Raw genomic sequence first — 16,386 nt, 5'->3', positions numbered from 1 at the left:
AATCAATAACTGTGGAATAAGAAGTGGATGGAGACAACCACAAGTGATGCCCCACAATCAGGTCTTATTTTCTTCCTGCAGACGACGTGGAGGCAGAAGTTGACACTACCAGTGATCTTGAATAATATGGATACCAGGTGAGTAACACATAGGTGCAGACTAATAACAGGCTGAGCCAGGGTCAGCAACTGCATTGTACTTTGGTGCAACTCTTCCCTCATGCACTCACTCAGCCATCATCAACCACAAACTGAGTAGGCTGCCAAAATCCAGTACGGAACTGGGAAAGAAGGCCAAACACCAGGACAAGAGGACTTGCAAGGCCAGTCTCAACTTGTTGGCAACGGCCATTAGTGCTGAAGACTAGTCCCAGGTAAAAAAGGCAGTGGCTTTTGTGCTCCTGATTTATGTTATGGCAATTATTGGAAATACTAGGAAGGTCTATTCTTTTTTTTAGACACTGAAAAAAGTCATAGTCCACAAATGGCTACAAAGAAAGTACAGTTGTGTACACTTACTATTCACTGCTGCAGTCATCACATTTGGGTTATCTGCTTGCAGTAGCCCTCAGTCGGCTTGATTAACAAAGTCTTGGGTCCTGTGTCAGTTGCGGTCTCATCTTCCATGACGTCAGGTAGTCAGGGGCATAAAGCATGTAGCCGACGCAATTTTATCAGTTTTTCTTGCCCCAGATGTCAGGTGCCCCCATAATGGGAAGCAATTGTATACAAGGTTACACCTCCAACAAAAAGCAAATACACCAGAATGCTTTAAGCATAGTAAACAAGAATAGAGGTATACAGAATAGAAGTCAGGGGGCTGGAGGGGGGGTAACCAGGACTGCAAATGTGAATGCACTCCAACATCTACATTTATGGTAAGTGTACACAACTGTAATATGTTCTTAGTGTTTCACTGTTGCAGTCATCACATTTGGGTAGATTCCCGAAGCTAAGGATGGGAGGAGGCAATTAGATAGCATTAGGACCAGCTATAAGGCCCTGCTGGACTGCAGTGGCAAAGCCAGCTCTGGATTTAGAAAAAAATTGTTAAGTGGTAATGCTTGGTGAAGGTATGTACAGAACTCCAGGTAACAGCTTCTAGGACGTCTCTTGTACGGACACCGCTGAGAAAGGCTGTAGTGGTAGATGCAGCCCTGGTTGAATGTGGTCTTATCCCCTGTGGGGTAGGTTTTCCATGATGCTTATAGCAGAAATTAATGCAATGGCCAATCTACTTAGAAATGGTTTGCTTTGAAATAGCTTTCCCGTCTGTCCCTGCAGCAAATGCAACCAGCAGCTGTTCAGATTTCCTGAGAGGTTTAATCCTGTCCAAGTAAAATCTAAGTTGCCTGTGCACATCCAAGGGGTGCAGTATTCGTTCCCCTTTGTTCTGTGGGTTAGAAAAGAAAGTTAGCAAATGAATGGACTGATTAAGGGCCACACTGGATACCACCTTGGGCATGAAGGAGGGATTGGTCCTGAGGGACACCCTGTCAGCATGAAAGATGATGAAAGGCTCCACTGCCATGAGGGCCTGTAATTCGGATACCCTTCTTGCTGAAGTGATGGCTAGAAGGAAAGCTGTTTTCCAAGAAAGGAATTTCAACTCTGCACTTGCAGCTGGGTCGAACGGAGGTAGAGTGAGCTTTTCCAATACAAAGTTAAGGTCCCAAGCTGGAGTAGGGGCTCTCCTGGGTGGTCTTAAGTGTTTGGCCCTTCTGAGGAACTGCTTGAGCAGTGGACGAGAGAAGAGGGGTGGTTCTGTATTGCAATGAGCTGAAATGGCTGAGCCATTAATTTTGATGGAGGAAAAGGAAAGGCCCTTGAGAAGCATCTCAGTTAAGTATTTAAGAATCTGAGGTAAATTGTGCCCACCCCCTGAGTTTGGCTCCAGAACAAAATATTTTCCATTTTTCAGCATAGGATTTTCTAGTAATAGGCCTCCTTGCTTCCAGAATGACATCCATCACTTGCTTACTGAGGGATGGGAATGGTGAGATCAGGTAATTAGCCAGGCTGCCAAGTTCAGGGTTTGAAACTGTGGGTGCAGAATCTGGTCCTCCTGTTAAGACAGCAGAACAGGGGTCTGAGGCAGGTGCCATGGTGCCAGCAGTGACACACTGTGCAAGAGGGGGTATCAGTGTTGGTGTGGCCAGCCTGGTGCAATCAGTATTGTCCTTGGTTTGTCCTGTTTGATCTTTAGCAGTACCTTGGAGAGGAGAGGCAGGGGGGGGGGGGAGGCATAAACTGATTGGATGCCCTGTTCTTCACCTGGAAAAACTCTTTCCAAGCTTGTTTGTGGGGAGTCCTTGTGCAGAATTTGTCCAACTGATAGTTCTGGGGGAGGCAAACAGGTCTATCTCTGGGCTCCCCATTTGTTTGCAAACAGGTCTATCTCTGGGCTCCCCATTTGTTTCTCAACATGTTGAATACGTTTGGTTCCAGTTTCCACTCTTGTGGGTCCATGAGATTTCTGCTTAGGTCTGCCAGTGTATTTAGCTTTCCTGGCAAGAACTGAGCCTGTAGGTGCACTTTCAACTCGCATGGGTCCATGAGATTTCTGCTTAGGTCATCTGCCAGTGTATTCAGCTTTCCTGGCAGGAATTGAGCCTGTCTGTGTACTTGGTGGCTCAAGGCGGTGTTCCACAGAGCCATAGCTAGCCTGCAGAGAGGCTATGAGTGGGTTCCCCCCCTGCTTGTTTATGTACCACAGAACAGTGGTATTGTCAGTCTTTACCAATAATTGTCCTGGAAAATGTGGTCCTTGAAGGCTGTCACAGCATACTGTACAGCTAACATTTCTTTTTGATTGATATTCAGGTGCATTTGACTTGGGTTCCATTTGCCCTGAATGCACTGCCCTTCCAAGTGAGCCCCCATGCATAGTCTGATGCATCTGTTAGGCTTTGGGTGGCAGGGGGTAGAGTGAATGGCAGTCCCTTGTTGTGGTGGCAAGCCTCTGCCCACCAAAGGAACTCTATCTGTAGACAAGGTATGATAGAAATAATTGATTCTAGATCCTGAGAATTTTGACATCATAGGCTTTTTAGATACCATTGTAGTTTCCTCATATGCAGTCTTATATATGGAATTAGAAGAATGCAGGAGGCCATGAACCCCAAGGCTTGCAGTATTTGTCTTGCAGATAGCAGGGTCTTTGGGGCCATAAGTTTGAAGTAAGCTGTCAAATGAACTTGTTTCTCTGGCGTGAGAGAAGCCATCTGGGAAGTTGTGTTCAAGCTTGCTCCCAGGAATACAATTTGTTGGCAGGGTACCAGATGCGATTTCTTTTTGTTTATGATGTATCCTAGAGAAATTAGCACTTGCACAAACGCCAGATGATTCAATAGTATGCCCTGGCTTTCTGCCTGAATTACACAATCATCCAGGTATGGGTATATCTGAATATTTCTTTGCCTGAAAAATGTAATGACTGGAGCTAGGCACTCTGTGAATACCCTGGGCACAGTAGATAAGCCAAAGGGCAGTGCAGAGAACCAACAGTGCATGAAGCCTGCTTTGAAGCGTAGGTATCTTCTGCCAGCTTCCCTGATTGGGATGTGCAGGTGGGTATCCTTTAAATCCAGTGTTGCCAACCAGGCATCCTTGCATAGCATAGGAAGCAACTGGTGAAGAGTTAGCATCTTGAATTTTGGGATCACCAAAAAAGTGTTTAGGATAGAGAGAGCCAGGCTAGGACGCCAGGAGTTGTCTTTTCTGGGCACCAGAAAAAGTCTTTAGTAGAAACCTTGTCCCCTTTCCTCTTCTGGGACAGTCTGAATAGCCCTTATACTTAAGAGAGAGAGAACTTGCTTTTGAGCCTCTGCCCACTGATTTAGGGGTATAACTCGCCAACTGTTTGGGGTTGGTAAAGTGTGGAAGTGGAATCTGTATCCCTGGGAAACTATAGTTAAAACCCATTTGTCCTGGGTAATGAGTTCCCAGTTTTTTTGCCTGCAGTGCAATCTTTCCCCCTAAAGGAGCAGTCAGTTGAGAAGGGCTTGTAAGTCTTAAAGTTAAATCATTGACACAGTTTACCATGGGGGGGGCGGAGTCTTACTACTCCCTGCTTTGGAAATGGGAGCCCCCCACTGCTTAGTCCTGTGTTTACCTTGGGACTGAAACCTGAGTGTTCTGCTGGGTCTGGGTTTGGACTGATAAGCCCTGGAAGGGGCAGGAAAGGACCAATTCTTAGAGGGCCAATGCCTACTAAACCTTGGGGGCTGCACTTGCAGGAAAACTAACAGTCTGCATAGGATTTAGCCTTTTCCTCCATCTTTTTAAGAACTTCTGCTTTGTTACCAAACAGGCGTTCCTGGTTTAAGGGAGCATCCAACAATTTAGCTTTAACATGATCTGGCAAAGATTGCTCCTTAAGCCAAGCATGCCTTCCAAGTACAGACCCGGTAACAGCAGCCCTGCAAGATGCCTCTAGTGAGTCAAAACCACATTGCAAAGTATGTTTTCCAACTTGTTCAGCAGAATGCATTAAGTCCTGTAAATCCTTATTCTCAGCACAGTCAGGAATCCACATCATTTTCTGTACAAGCAATCCAATAATGTGCTGCTGATACTGTAACATACGAAACTGGCAATTTAAGGATCTAATGGCCAAGTTTGCAGAAGTGTATACCTTCTTACCCCATCTATCCAGCAACCTGGAATCTCTATCAGAGGGGGTAGGATTTTTGGCAGTTGTAGCCTTTATGCCCTTGGGTCCCTGTGAAATGGTCTCAGGATCCGCAGTAGGATTTTTAAAAAGGAACTTGTTAGAGTCAGGAACCGTAATATCTGGTTTTCTAGGAGCAGGAGGTAAGGAGTCAGAGGCCAAGCTAGACTCCGTAAAGGCATCATCAACAATGTCCAGTACAAGGGGGAGATAGGTAAGGCCTGTGTTGGGGCAAGAGGAAGAAATCCCTAAGCCTCTTTTTAGAATCAGAGTAATCCTGGCTTTCCCAGTGGAAATGCTCCCAAAGAGTATGCAAGGTTTCACCAAAAGAGAAATCCTCCAGAGGGGAAGCAGAGAGAATAGAGTCCTCTGCATCAGAATCCTCATGGGCAGAAAAGGGTAAATCCTAGTCATCAGAAGAAACAGAAATTTCAGAATCCTGATCAGAAGAATCATAGCCAAATTCAGTCCTAGGTCTCTTAGGGGTGAAGGTTGACTTTCCCGGATTAAAGAAATAAAGGTCTTCAGCCATTCTTATCATTTGTTTTTTAGGCATAGAGGCCTGACCATGCGGTCTGGGCGTCGGTTTTCTAGGCATGGATAGAGTTTTAGGCCTTGAAGAAGAAGAAGGCGTCAGTTTAATATGCAAGTCAGGAAGCCTGAATACACCCTCAGAAGCCGGTGCCTGCACAGCAGCTCCGGACCCATCCAAGGTAGAGACATCCGCAGGTTACACAGTTGAAGCATCTCGCGGCATACCGGACTCCGAATGGGTCTCAGTAGAGGCCTGCGAATCTGAAGTAGTGGGTATCAGGGGCTGCGAAAGTGCCTCAGTGAGTATCGGCAAACTGGTAACTAGCTTAGGAGAAGCATCGTCGGCAGCTTTGGACCTAGGCAGCCTGTCTCGGTCTTTATCTTGGTGTTTTTTTCGGAATGTCAGTAGTCCGGTGGCTTACCGAAGCCATATCTGGATAATTGAACAGAGTACCAAAATATTTAGAAGCGTAAATATACCGACAACGAATAGTTTGTTGTTTAAATAAAGGCACAAAACCGACAACGAGGTAAGTCATGGTCAGGGCCTGGGCAAGGTATACAGTACGGATGAAAATCTTTATGAGGTATTTGCTTTCCACAAGAAATACAATTATTGACTTTTACTGACATCTGTTAAGAGCAAGAAAAGGTTTCCCCAACGGGGTACTTAGCTTTAGTTGAAGACTTCGGTTTTGAAACTCGAAAACGAAAATTTCAGGAGTCGGCCGACTGGCACTTGCGAACTGCTTCTGCTTCGGGCACCACACGGCAAGAAAGACTGATAAAATGGCATTGGCTGCATGCTTCATACCCCTGACTACCTGACGTCATGGAAGAGGAGACAGCAAACAACGCAGGACACAAGACTTTGTTAATCAGGCCAACTGAGGGCTACTGCAAGCCGATAACCCAAATGTGATGACTGCAAAAGTGAAACACGAAGAACATCTGTAACACCTTAGCACCTGTACACATCTTAGTGACAGTGCACAGATGCAATACCTACTTCAAAGAAGCGTGCCTGTCTCAAGCAAAGCAACTAAAGATTTAAAAGTCTCATGAGAATGTAGAAAAGATAAGTGTTCACTCAGTGCAGATAACCAAACCATTAAAACTGAATCCAAAGAAAGATCAAAATATGCACAGAGAAAAAACAATATAGCATAGATAGTTAATCTTAAAACCTAAAACCATAAACTCTAAAAGCAGGAAAGTGAAGCACTTTTACAACATAATGTTGACTGACTGCTGGAAGAGTAGTGTCTCAACCCAATTTTAAATTTGCAAACTCAGCAAAAATGGTATCCAGGAACTCTGTCCAGAAAAATAATTGTTACAATAAACTAATGCACTGGCTTCTACTTTTTGAAACGTTATTACTCACACTAAATCGCACTTATTAATAAAGAACACATGATAAAAAAAAATCACTTTTCAAAAGCTGTGAAGCTGTGAAGGAGTTTAAAAAATGTGTGAGGCAAAGTTTGGTCTTTGGATCACTTACTTTTGGTTTGCATTCAAACAGAGAAGTTTCAAACAATTAATTTTTTAATGAAGGATTAAAACAATAAGAAAATGGCTATCAAGTAAGCAGCAGATTTCCCTTTTTCCTGACTTTCTATCTTAGAACTGTACTTGCTTCCTTTTCCCTTGGTTTAGATTTTAATCAGTTTCCCATTTTGTAAGAAAAGTGCATTTTAGTGTTTACCTTTTACATCCTAGATGCTCTTGCTTCTCCTAGTAAAAAAAGTGTCTTCTTATTGAAGTAAAGGCTGTTCGGCAATCCTTCAGACACAGCAGGACTTTTCTCACATAAAGTAAGACATTTAATGCAAACACTGCACTCGACTGTTAGAGTTTGTAGAATGAGCTTAGTGATGGTGAAAGAATGGAATCTATGACATGCATAAAGCAAATAAATGAGCATTTCTCATGGGAACTGTGCATGACTGTTATCCAGAAATTCAGCTTTGTTCAGCAATATGAAACTTTCACTTTACATCCATTTATTATTGGCTAACTAAAGGCAATGCTGCCAGAAAACCATACTGCTGTTAAAGCCAAGTTCCCCTAACTGCTGAAGAGCTGGAAAAAAAGATACTGATTTCTACTCTCTCTCCAACGGTAGGAAAGAAAGACTCCTCTCAACCAAACAAACAAAACATAAATAAATAAAAGGAAATCACAAAGACTGCGGTCTTTAAATATCTTGGCATTTCTGCTTGATAGGAAATGCCCCAGAACTACTGAACTTAATTCAGACAGGAATAAATGGCATCCAAAAACCACATTCTCTGGACTTTTTAAGTCTCAAACATTTCATTCCTACAACTCTGTATGGCTTAACCTTGTAAGGAGGTTCAAAACTACCCTATACTCCAGAAACCTTAACAAGGGTATTCAAACTTCAGATTCCCTCAGGCAGCATCATATAAGTAGTGGTATGTGCAAACGCCCAAAAAAATTACATAAAATAAATAAAAGCTACAGTTAACAGCAACTTTGACTGTTACACTGGAAAATCATAACCAAAAACAGATTAAATATTGATGCCTTCTGCAAGAAACATAGCTGGTTTTGGGCACCAGCAAACCCTGTGGTCAGTGGGGGTCCCCCAATCACTTCCAGTCATGTTATTTTGATATTTTGTAGCATGTTTGTCAACCCAACAAAAGCCATCTTTGGGTAATAATTTTTAAGACGAAGAATCCTAAGAATTGGCAGCATTTCTACTGCTTTAAAATTCAAAGATACCTCTAGTTTCAGTAACAGTATTTTGTCAAATGGCAGGCTTCATAAGTTCAATAAATGTTTTATCACTGAAACAGCACCCTTGACTTAAATACTGCTTGCTGGGCATGTTCTTCTCTAAAACAATCATCATAGCTGCTTTAAGTACTCACAATACTTGGGACTATGGGGGCCTCCCCAATCATCCTTAAATGTTTGGGGGTCCTACAAAGGCTGTTGCTGGTTGAGGGAAGGGAAAAAAAATCTTTCTCTGATTATACCCTTTACCCTAAACAGAGTTGTGCCATGAACCTTTTAGGATACAGCCGGTAATCAGTGAATGAGTGGTGCAAGTGCTTAAAGAGTGGCAGCCCAGAGTGACTAATCTCGGTGCTTACCTGAATTTTAAGAAAACCAGATGCTCCTGTTCAAGAAAAGTTCTCTTTTAGACAGTTTAATAAATACTGGCAGAAGATCTCTCAATTTGCTCAAGAATTCTGAGCAAAGCCAAAAATAATGGCAGAATAAAGGCTCAGAATCAGAACACTTTTTTAACATTATATTAATATTTTAAGTGAATTAGTGTAACATGTTTTACATCAACATGCATTTTTGAACAGCAAGTCTAAAACTCCAATGCCTGGCATTACTGACCGACTATAACCCAGAATAACTTAACCAGCAAATCAATATTTTTATGAGGGACAGAGCAAAAACATAAGGCAACATTAGGGACAGTCTGAGAAATCAGGGATAGTAACAGGTCTGCATTACCCCAGATGACTGCTAAATAAAGTCACTGTGCAACACTACACCAGATCAATGTATCATTATTGCTGAAATCAGTGTAAAACTTATCCCTACCTTGCAGACGTGACAAACTTTGACACCCATGCAGATGGGAACTGAAAGTTAGACTGCTGAATCCTACACTAAGGCACTGTACGAGCACAGCCAGTCGTGCATGAATCGTGCCATCCCAAATAGAACAAAGGCGCTCTCCTCCAAAAAAAAAAGAAGCCAATCTGGTGGTCCCCTGCCATAAACAAACTTTACAACAAAAGGAAGAAACTGCTGCAGAAAAGACGAAAATCCCAGGATGCAAAAAACTCCCTTACCAGCCTCAGTAAGAAGCAGAGATCCCTCATAAAATCCTCCAAAGCTAGTTACGAAAATAAAATTGCCAAAGATTCCAAAAAATTACCACAAGGCATTCTATAGCTATGTCAAGAATCTAAATGACAATGCTCAGATCTGCTCTGAGCTATAACAGAATGGCATTAAATACACTGATCCCAAGGACATTGCCAATATCCTGGCAGATCGATTTAGTGCCAACTTCACCCCACTCTCACCCCTAAAGGTCCCATCTCAATACCGAAAGATTGCCAAATTCCGGTAATAACGGCCACACAGGTAAAAACCGCACTCTCCAAAGCTAAGAATACAGCATCCATGGGACCAAAAAACATCCCGGGCTGTGTACTACATGAACTACAAAATGAACTAGCACCTCACCCAAGTGTCATGTTTAATCATGGCCTCAACTCAGGCTTCGGCTTGATGCCCACTGAGTGGCGCACAGCTACAGTTATCCCACTCCACAAGGGGGGGGATCCACCTTGGATCCTGGGAACTACTGCCCCATCAGTTTGACAAGCCTGATCTGAAAAGTCATGGAACGTATAACTTTTTTTTTGAGGAGAAGAGCGTCTTGGTTCTATTTGAGATGGCACAATTCATGCACAAGTAGATGTGTTCATACAGTGCCTTATACCGGAAGAATTCAAAGTTCCTATAATCACGGCTGCACAGGCAAAAACCTCACTCTCCAAAACCAAGGACACAGCTTCCATGGGACCTGACGACATCCCAGACTGCCTTCTACACGAGCTACAGAATGAACTGGCACCCCACCTAAGTACCATGTTCAATCATAGCCTCACCTCAGGCTTTGTGCCCATTGAATGGCGCACCGCGATGGCTATCCCACTCCACAAAGGGGGGGGGGGCCACAACAGACCCTGGGAACTACCGCCCCATTAGCCTGACAAGCCTGGTCTGCAAGGCCATGGAAAGTACAGTTGTGAACACTTACCATAAATGTAGATGTTAGAGTCTATTCACTGTTGCAGTCATTACATTTGGATAATCTGCTGGCAGGTTGCCCTCAGTCGGCCTGATTAACAAAGTCTTGGGTCCTGCGTCAGTTGCGGTCCCTTCTTCCATGACGTCAGGTCGTCAGGGGGTATAAACCATGCAGCCAATGCCATTACATCAGTTTTTCTTGCCCCAGACGTCAGGTGCCCCCCAAATGGGGAGCCAAATATTTAAGTAATTAAAAACACAAAAAATACATCTCTAAACAAAAGCAAATACACCATAAAGGCTTTTAAGCATAGTAAAGGAGAGTAGAGGTGGAGGGAGGGTAACCAGGACTGCAACAGTCAATACACTCTAACATCTACATTGATGGTAAGTGTACACAACTGTACTATGTTCTTCGTGTTTCACTGTTGCAGTCATTACATTTGGGTAGATTCCCAAAGCTATGGTTGGGAAGATGGATTTATACAGCATTTGGACCAGCTATAAGGCCCTGCCGGACAGCAGTGGCAAAGCCAGCTCTGGATTTAAAGAATAAAAGGTAAATGGTAATGTTTGTTGAACGTATGAACTGAGCTCCAGGTAGCAGCTTCTAGAATGTCTCTAGTAGGAACACCTCTGAGAATGGTTGTAGAAGTAGATGCAGCCCTGGTGGAATGAAATCTGATCCCCTGGGGGATAGTTTTACCATGGTGCATATAGCAGAAACAAATACAATGTCTTATCCATTTGGAAATAGTCTGCTTTGAAACAGCCTGCCCCTGCAGCAAATGCCACCAGTAGTTGTTCAGATTTTCTTAGAGATTTTGTCCTGTTTAAATAAAATCTAAGTTGTCTGTGTACATCCAATGAATGCAGAATCCGTTCCCCCTTGTTCTGTGGATTGGGAAAGAAAGTTGGCAAATGAATGATCTGATTAAGAGCCACACTGGACACCACCTTAGTCATGAAGGATGGATTGGTCCTGAGAGACACCTGTCTGCATGAAAAATAATGAAAGGCTCCACTGCCATAAGGGCCTGTAATTCTGAAATCCTTCTAGCTGAAGTGACTGCTAAAAGGTAAGCTGTTTTCCAGGAGAGACATTTTAAGTCTGCAGTAGCAGCTGGCTCGAAAGGAGGGAGAGTGAGTTTTTTCCAGTACAAAATTGAAGTCCCATGCAGGAGTCTGTGTTCTCCTGAGAGGCCTTACATTTTTGGCCCCTCTGAGATACTGCTTTAGCAGAGGATGAGAGAAGAGGGGAGGTTCTGTGTTGTAATGAGCTGAAATGGCTGAGGCATGGATTTTTATGGAAGAAAAGGACAGGCCCTTATGAAGCATCTCAGTTAAGTATTGTAAAATCTGAGGAATACTGGGCACTGCTGTGCTCATCCCTTGTGATCGATTCCAGGCAAAGAATCTTTTCCATTTGTCAGCATAAGATTTTCTAGTACTAGACCTTCTTGCCTCCAATATGCCATCCATCACAGGCTTGCTGAGGGATGCCAAGGGTGAATTTAGGTGATTAGCCATTAGCTGCAAGATTCAAAGTTTGGAGCTGGGTGTGCAGAATTTGGTTATTCTGTTGAGACAGTAAGTAAGGTGTCTGAGGCAGGTGCCACGGTGGAAGGTGTGAGACATTGTGCAGGAGTGGGTACCAGTGTTGGCGAGGCCATTCTGGAGCAATCAAAATCATTTTTGGTTTGTCCTGTTTGACTCTTAGTAGAACTCTGGAGAGCAGAGGCAAAGGAGGAAAAGCACAGACTGATTGGATGCTCTTTCATTCAGCTGGAAAAACCTCTTTCCAGGCTTTTTTGTGATGAATTCTTGTGCAGAATTTGTCCAACTAATAGTTCTGGGGTGAGGCAAAAAGATCCATGTCTGGACTCCCCCATTTGCATGTCAACATGTTGAAAATCCATGGTTCCAGTTTCCATCTGTGTGGGTCCATGAGATTTTTGCTTAGTTCGTCTGCCAGAGTATTCAGTTTTTCTGGCAGGAATTGAGCTTGTAGCTGTATTTGAAAGGTCAAGGCAGTGTTCCACAATGCCATGTCTAGTCTGAAAAGGGGGTAGGAGTGTGTTCCCCCCTGCTTGTTTATGTACCACATAACTGTGGTGTTGTCTGTCTTTATCACTAATTGTCCTGGAAGAAGGTAGTCCTTGAAGGCTGTCAGTGTATTCTGTACAGCTAGCATCTCTTTTTGATTGATATGAAGGGGCATTTGATTTGGGCTCCATTTGCCCTGAATGCACTTCCCTGCCATATAAGACCCCCAAACATAGTCTGATGCTTCTGTAGTTAAGGTTTGGTGGCAGGGGGTGGGGTAAATGGCAGCCCCTTGTTTTGGTGGCAAGCCTCTGCCCACCATAGGAACTCTAGCTGCAGGCAAGGTATGATAGGAAAGTACAGTTGTGTACACTTACCATAAATGTAGATGTTAGAGTGTATTCACTGTTGCAGTCATTACATTTGGGTAATCTGCTGGCAGGTTGCCCTCAGTAGGCCTGAATAACAAAATCTTGGGTCCTGCGTCGGTTGCGGTCTCCTCTTCCATGACATCAGGTCGTCAGGGGTATAAAACTTGCAGCAGACACCATTTTGATTAGTTTTTCCTGCCCCAGATAAATTATATATATATATATATATATATATATATATATATATATATATATATATATATATATATATATATATATATATATATATATATACATACATATATATATACATATATATATATATACATATATATATATATATATATATATATATATATATATATATATATATATATATATATATATATATATATATATATATATATATATATATATATATATATATATATATATACATATATATATATACATACATACATATATATATATATATATATGTATATATATATATATATATATATATATATATATATATATATATATATATATATATATATATATATATATATATATATATATATATACATATACATATATATACATACATATATATATATATATATATATATATATACATATATATATATATATATATATATATATATATATATATATATATATATATATATATATATATATATATATATATATATATATATATATATATATATATATAAATAAATACATGTACTTTAGAACACAAAATCTTTACCTTCAGCTAAAAGCAAATACACCACAAAGGCTTTTGAGCATAGTGAAGGAAAGAAGAGGTATAATAATAGAGAAGAAAGGGGGCTGGCAGGTGGGTAACCCGGACTGAAACAGTGAATACACTCGAACATCTACATTTATGGTAAGTGTACACAGCTGTACTATGTTCTTCATGTTTCACTGTTGCAGTTATTACATTTGGGTAGAATCCCAAAGCTGTGGATGGGAGGATGGAATTAAATAGCATCAGGAGCAGCTATAAGGCCCTGCAGGACTGCAGTGGCAAAGCCTGCCCTGGATTTAGAAAAGAGAGGTAAATGGTAATGCTTTGTGAACGTATGAACTGAGCTCCAAGTAGCAGCTTCTAGAATGTCTCTGGTAGGAACCCCTCTGAGAAAAGCTGCAGAAGTAGAAGCAGCCCTGGTGGAATGGGATCTGATCCCCTTGGACACAGGTTTACCATGGTGCAAGTAGCAGAAACTAATACAATGGCTTATCCATTTTGAAATAGTCTGCTTTGAAATAGCCTTCCCCTCTGTTCCTGCAGCAAATGCCACTAGTTGCTCAGACTTTCTTAGAGATTTGCCACTAGTTGCTCAGACTTTCTTAGAGATTTTGTCCTGTTTAAGTAGAATCTTAGTTGTCTGTGTACATCCAACGAATGCAGAATCCACTCCCCCTTGTTCTGCGGATTTGGGAAAAAGGTTGGCAGGTGAATGGTCTGGTTAACAGCCTCACTGGATACCACCTTAGGCATAAAAGGAGGACTGGTCCTGAGTGCCACCCTGTCCGGGTAAAAAGATAATGAAAGTCTCCACTGCCATGAGAGCCTGTAGTTCTGAAACTCTTCTAGCTGAAGTGACTGCTAAAAGAAAGGCCGTCTTCCAAGAAAGAAATTTTATATCCGCAGTAGCAGCTGGTTCAAAAGGAGGTAGGGTGAGTTTTTCCCAGCACAAAATTGAGGTCCCATGCAGGAGTCGGTGTTCTCCTGGGAGGCCTTACATTTTTGGCCCTCTGAGGTACTGCTTTAGCAGGGGATGAGAGAAGAGAGGAGGCTCTGTGTTGTAATTAGCCGAGATGGCAGAGGCATGTTTTTTTAATGAAGAAAAAGATAGGCCCTTGTGAAGCATCTCAGTTAAGTATTGCAAAATCTGAGGAATATCAGGCTTTGCTGTGTCTATTCCTTGTGCTTGGTTCCAAGCACAGAATCGCTTCCATTTATCAGCATAAGAATTTCTAGTACTAGGCCTTCTAGCCTCCAAAGTGACATCCATCACAGGTTTACTGAGAGATGTAATTGGTGAAATTAGTTGGATGAGCCTTGCTGCAAGATTCAGAGTTTGGAACTGAGTGTGCAGAATTTGACAGTTCTGCTCAGACAATAGAGGAGGCATTTGAGGCAAGTACCACAAAGGATGGTGTGACATGTTCCTTAGAAGTGGGTACCAGTGTTGGCGAGGCCAGTCCGGAGCAATCAGAATCATATTTGGTTTTTCCTGTCTGACTTTTAGTAAGACCTTGGAGAGTAGAGGCAGAGGGGGAAAGGCATAGACTGATAGGTTTTTCCAGCTGAAGGATAGAGCATCCACTTTCCATGCTTTTTTTGTGATGAGTTCTTGTGCAGAATTTGTCCAACTGATAGGTCTATTTGCCTATCCCCAAAACTATGTTAGGGCTCCCCCATTTTCGTGTCAACATGCTGAAGATTCGTGGATCCAGTTTCCATTCGTGTGGGTCCATAAGATTTCTGCTTAGGTCATCTGCCAGAGTATTTTGCTTTCCTGGCAGGAATTGAGCTTGAAGATGTATTTGGCAAGTCAAAGCTGTGTTCCACAAGGCCATGGCTAGTCTGCAAAGGGGGTAGGAGTGGGTACCCCCCAGCTTGTTTATGTAACACAACTGTGGTGTTGTCCGTCTTTATCAGTAGTTGTGCTGGATGAGGGAAGTCCTTTAAGGCTGTCAGAGCATTCTGTATAGCTAGCATTTCTTTCTGGTCGACATGTAGATGCATTTGATTTGGGCTCCATTTGCCATGAATGCATCTCCCTGCCAGATGGGCCCCCCAGGCATAGTCTGATGCATCTGTAGTCAGGGTTTGGGTGGCAGGGGGTAGAGTGAATGACAGTCCTTTGTTTTGGTGACATGCCTCTGCCCACCAAAGGAACTCCTGTTGCAGGCAGGGAATGAGAGGAATCATTGTTTCCAGGCTGTGAAAATGTTGACTCCATAAGCTTTTTAGGTACCAATGAAGTTTCCTCATATGCAGTCTTGCATATGGAATTAGTAGAATGCAGGATGCCATGAACCCCAAAGCCTGCAGAATTTGTCTTGCAGATAGCTGGGTTTTGGTTGGCACTTGTTTGAATGATGTTGTCAATTGAATTTGTTTGTCTGGCGTGAGGTAAGTTCAGGGTTTGGCCTGAGCGGCTCTGTTGGACACTGGAAACGACCAATTCTTAGTAGGCCAGTGTCTACTGAATCTGGGTGGCTGCACTTGCAAGACATCTTTTACAGTTTGCATAGATTTAGCTTCGTCTTCCCTTTTTTTTAAAACCTCTTCTGCCTTATTACCAAACGGACTGTCCTGCTGTAAAAGAAGCATCCAACAATTTTGCCTTGACATGATCAGGCAGATTTTGCTCCTTGAGCCAAGCATGCCTTTTTATCATAGATCCAGTTACGGCAGCCCTGCAAGAGGCATCCAAGGAATCAAAACCACATTGCAAAGTATGCTTTCCAACCTGTTCTGCTGAATGCAATAAATCCTGTAACTCTATTTTCCACAAAATCAGAAATCAACATCATTTTCTGTTTCAGTAAGCCCATAACATGCTGTTGGTATTTAACCATATGAAACTGGCAGTGATAGTCAAGGTAGCAGACGTATAAACCTTCTTACCCCATCTATTCAGCACCCTGGAGTCTCTATATGAAGGGGTAGGATTTTTGGCTGTAGAAGCCTTAATACTCTTGGGACCCTGAGAAATAGTTTCAGGGTCAGCTGCAGGATTTTTGAAAAGAAATTTGTGGGAGTCAGGAACCCTGTAATATCTGTCTGGCTTACTGGGAGCCGGAGGCAGGGAATCAGGAGCCATGCTTGATTCTGAGAAAACATCAACAATGTCTAAAACAGGAGGAATAGCCAAAGGCCTATGCTGAGGAAGAAGAAGAAAATCCCTAAGCCTCTTTT

The 16,386-nt window shown here is 42.5% G+C and overlaps 1 protein-coding gene across 4 annotated transcripts in view; it reads right to left on the bottom strand.

Moving 5' to 3' along the window:
* ECH1 (enoyl-CoA hydratase 1) overlaps positions 1-16,386 on the bottom strand; it is a 1,020,088-nt gene that overhangs the window by 659,504 nt on the left and 344,198 nt on the right. Inside the window, exon 1 of one of the 4 annotated variants that reach the window (XM_044057298.1) lies at positions 6,917-6,935. The exons of the other annotated variants lie outside the window; for them this stretch is intronic. The gene's annotated coding sequence lies outside the window, so the exon portion shown is untranslated. Of the gene's footprint in view, positions 1-6,916; positions 6,936-16,386 lie in introns of those variants that run through there. 4 annotated transcript variants of the gene reach the window in all.

This window comes from Protopterus annectens, chromosome 1.part0 (genome assembly GCF_019279795.1).
Source record: "Protopterus annectens isolate FY-2018-M chromosome 1.part0, PAN1.0, whole genome shotgun sequence".
In the NCBI taxonomy this organism is placed as follows: Eukaryota; Metazoa; Chordata; order Ceratodontiformes; family Protopteridae; genus Protopterus; species Protopterus annectens.
Note: the sequence above shows the minus strand (reverse complement) of the source record. Positions and strands in the feature narration are given on the sequence as shown.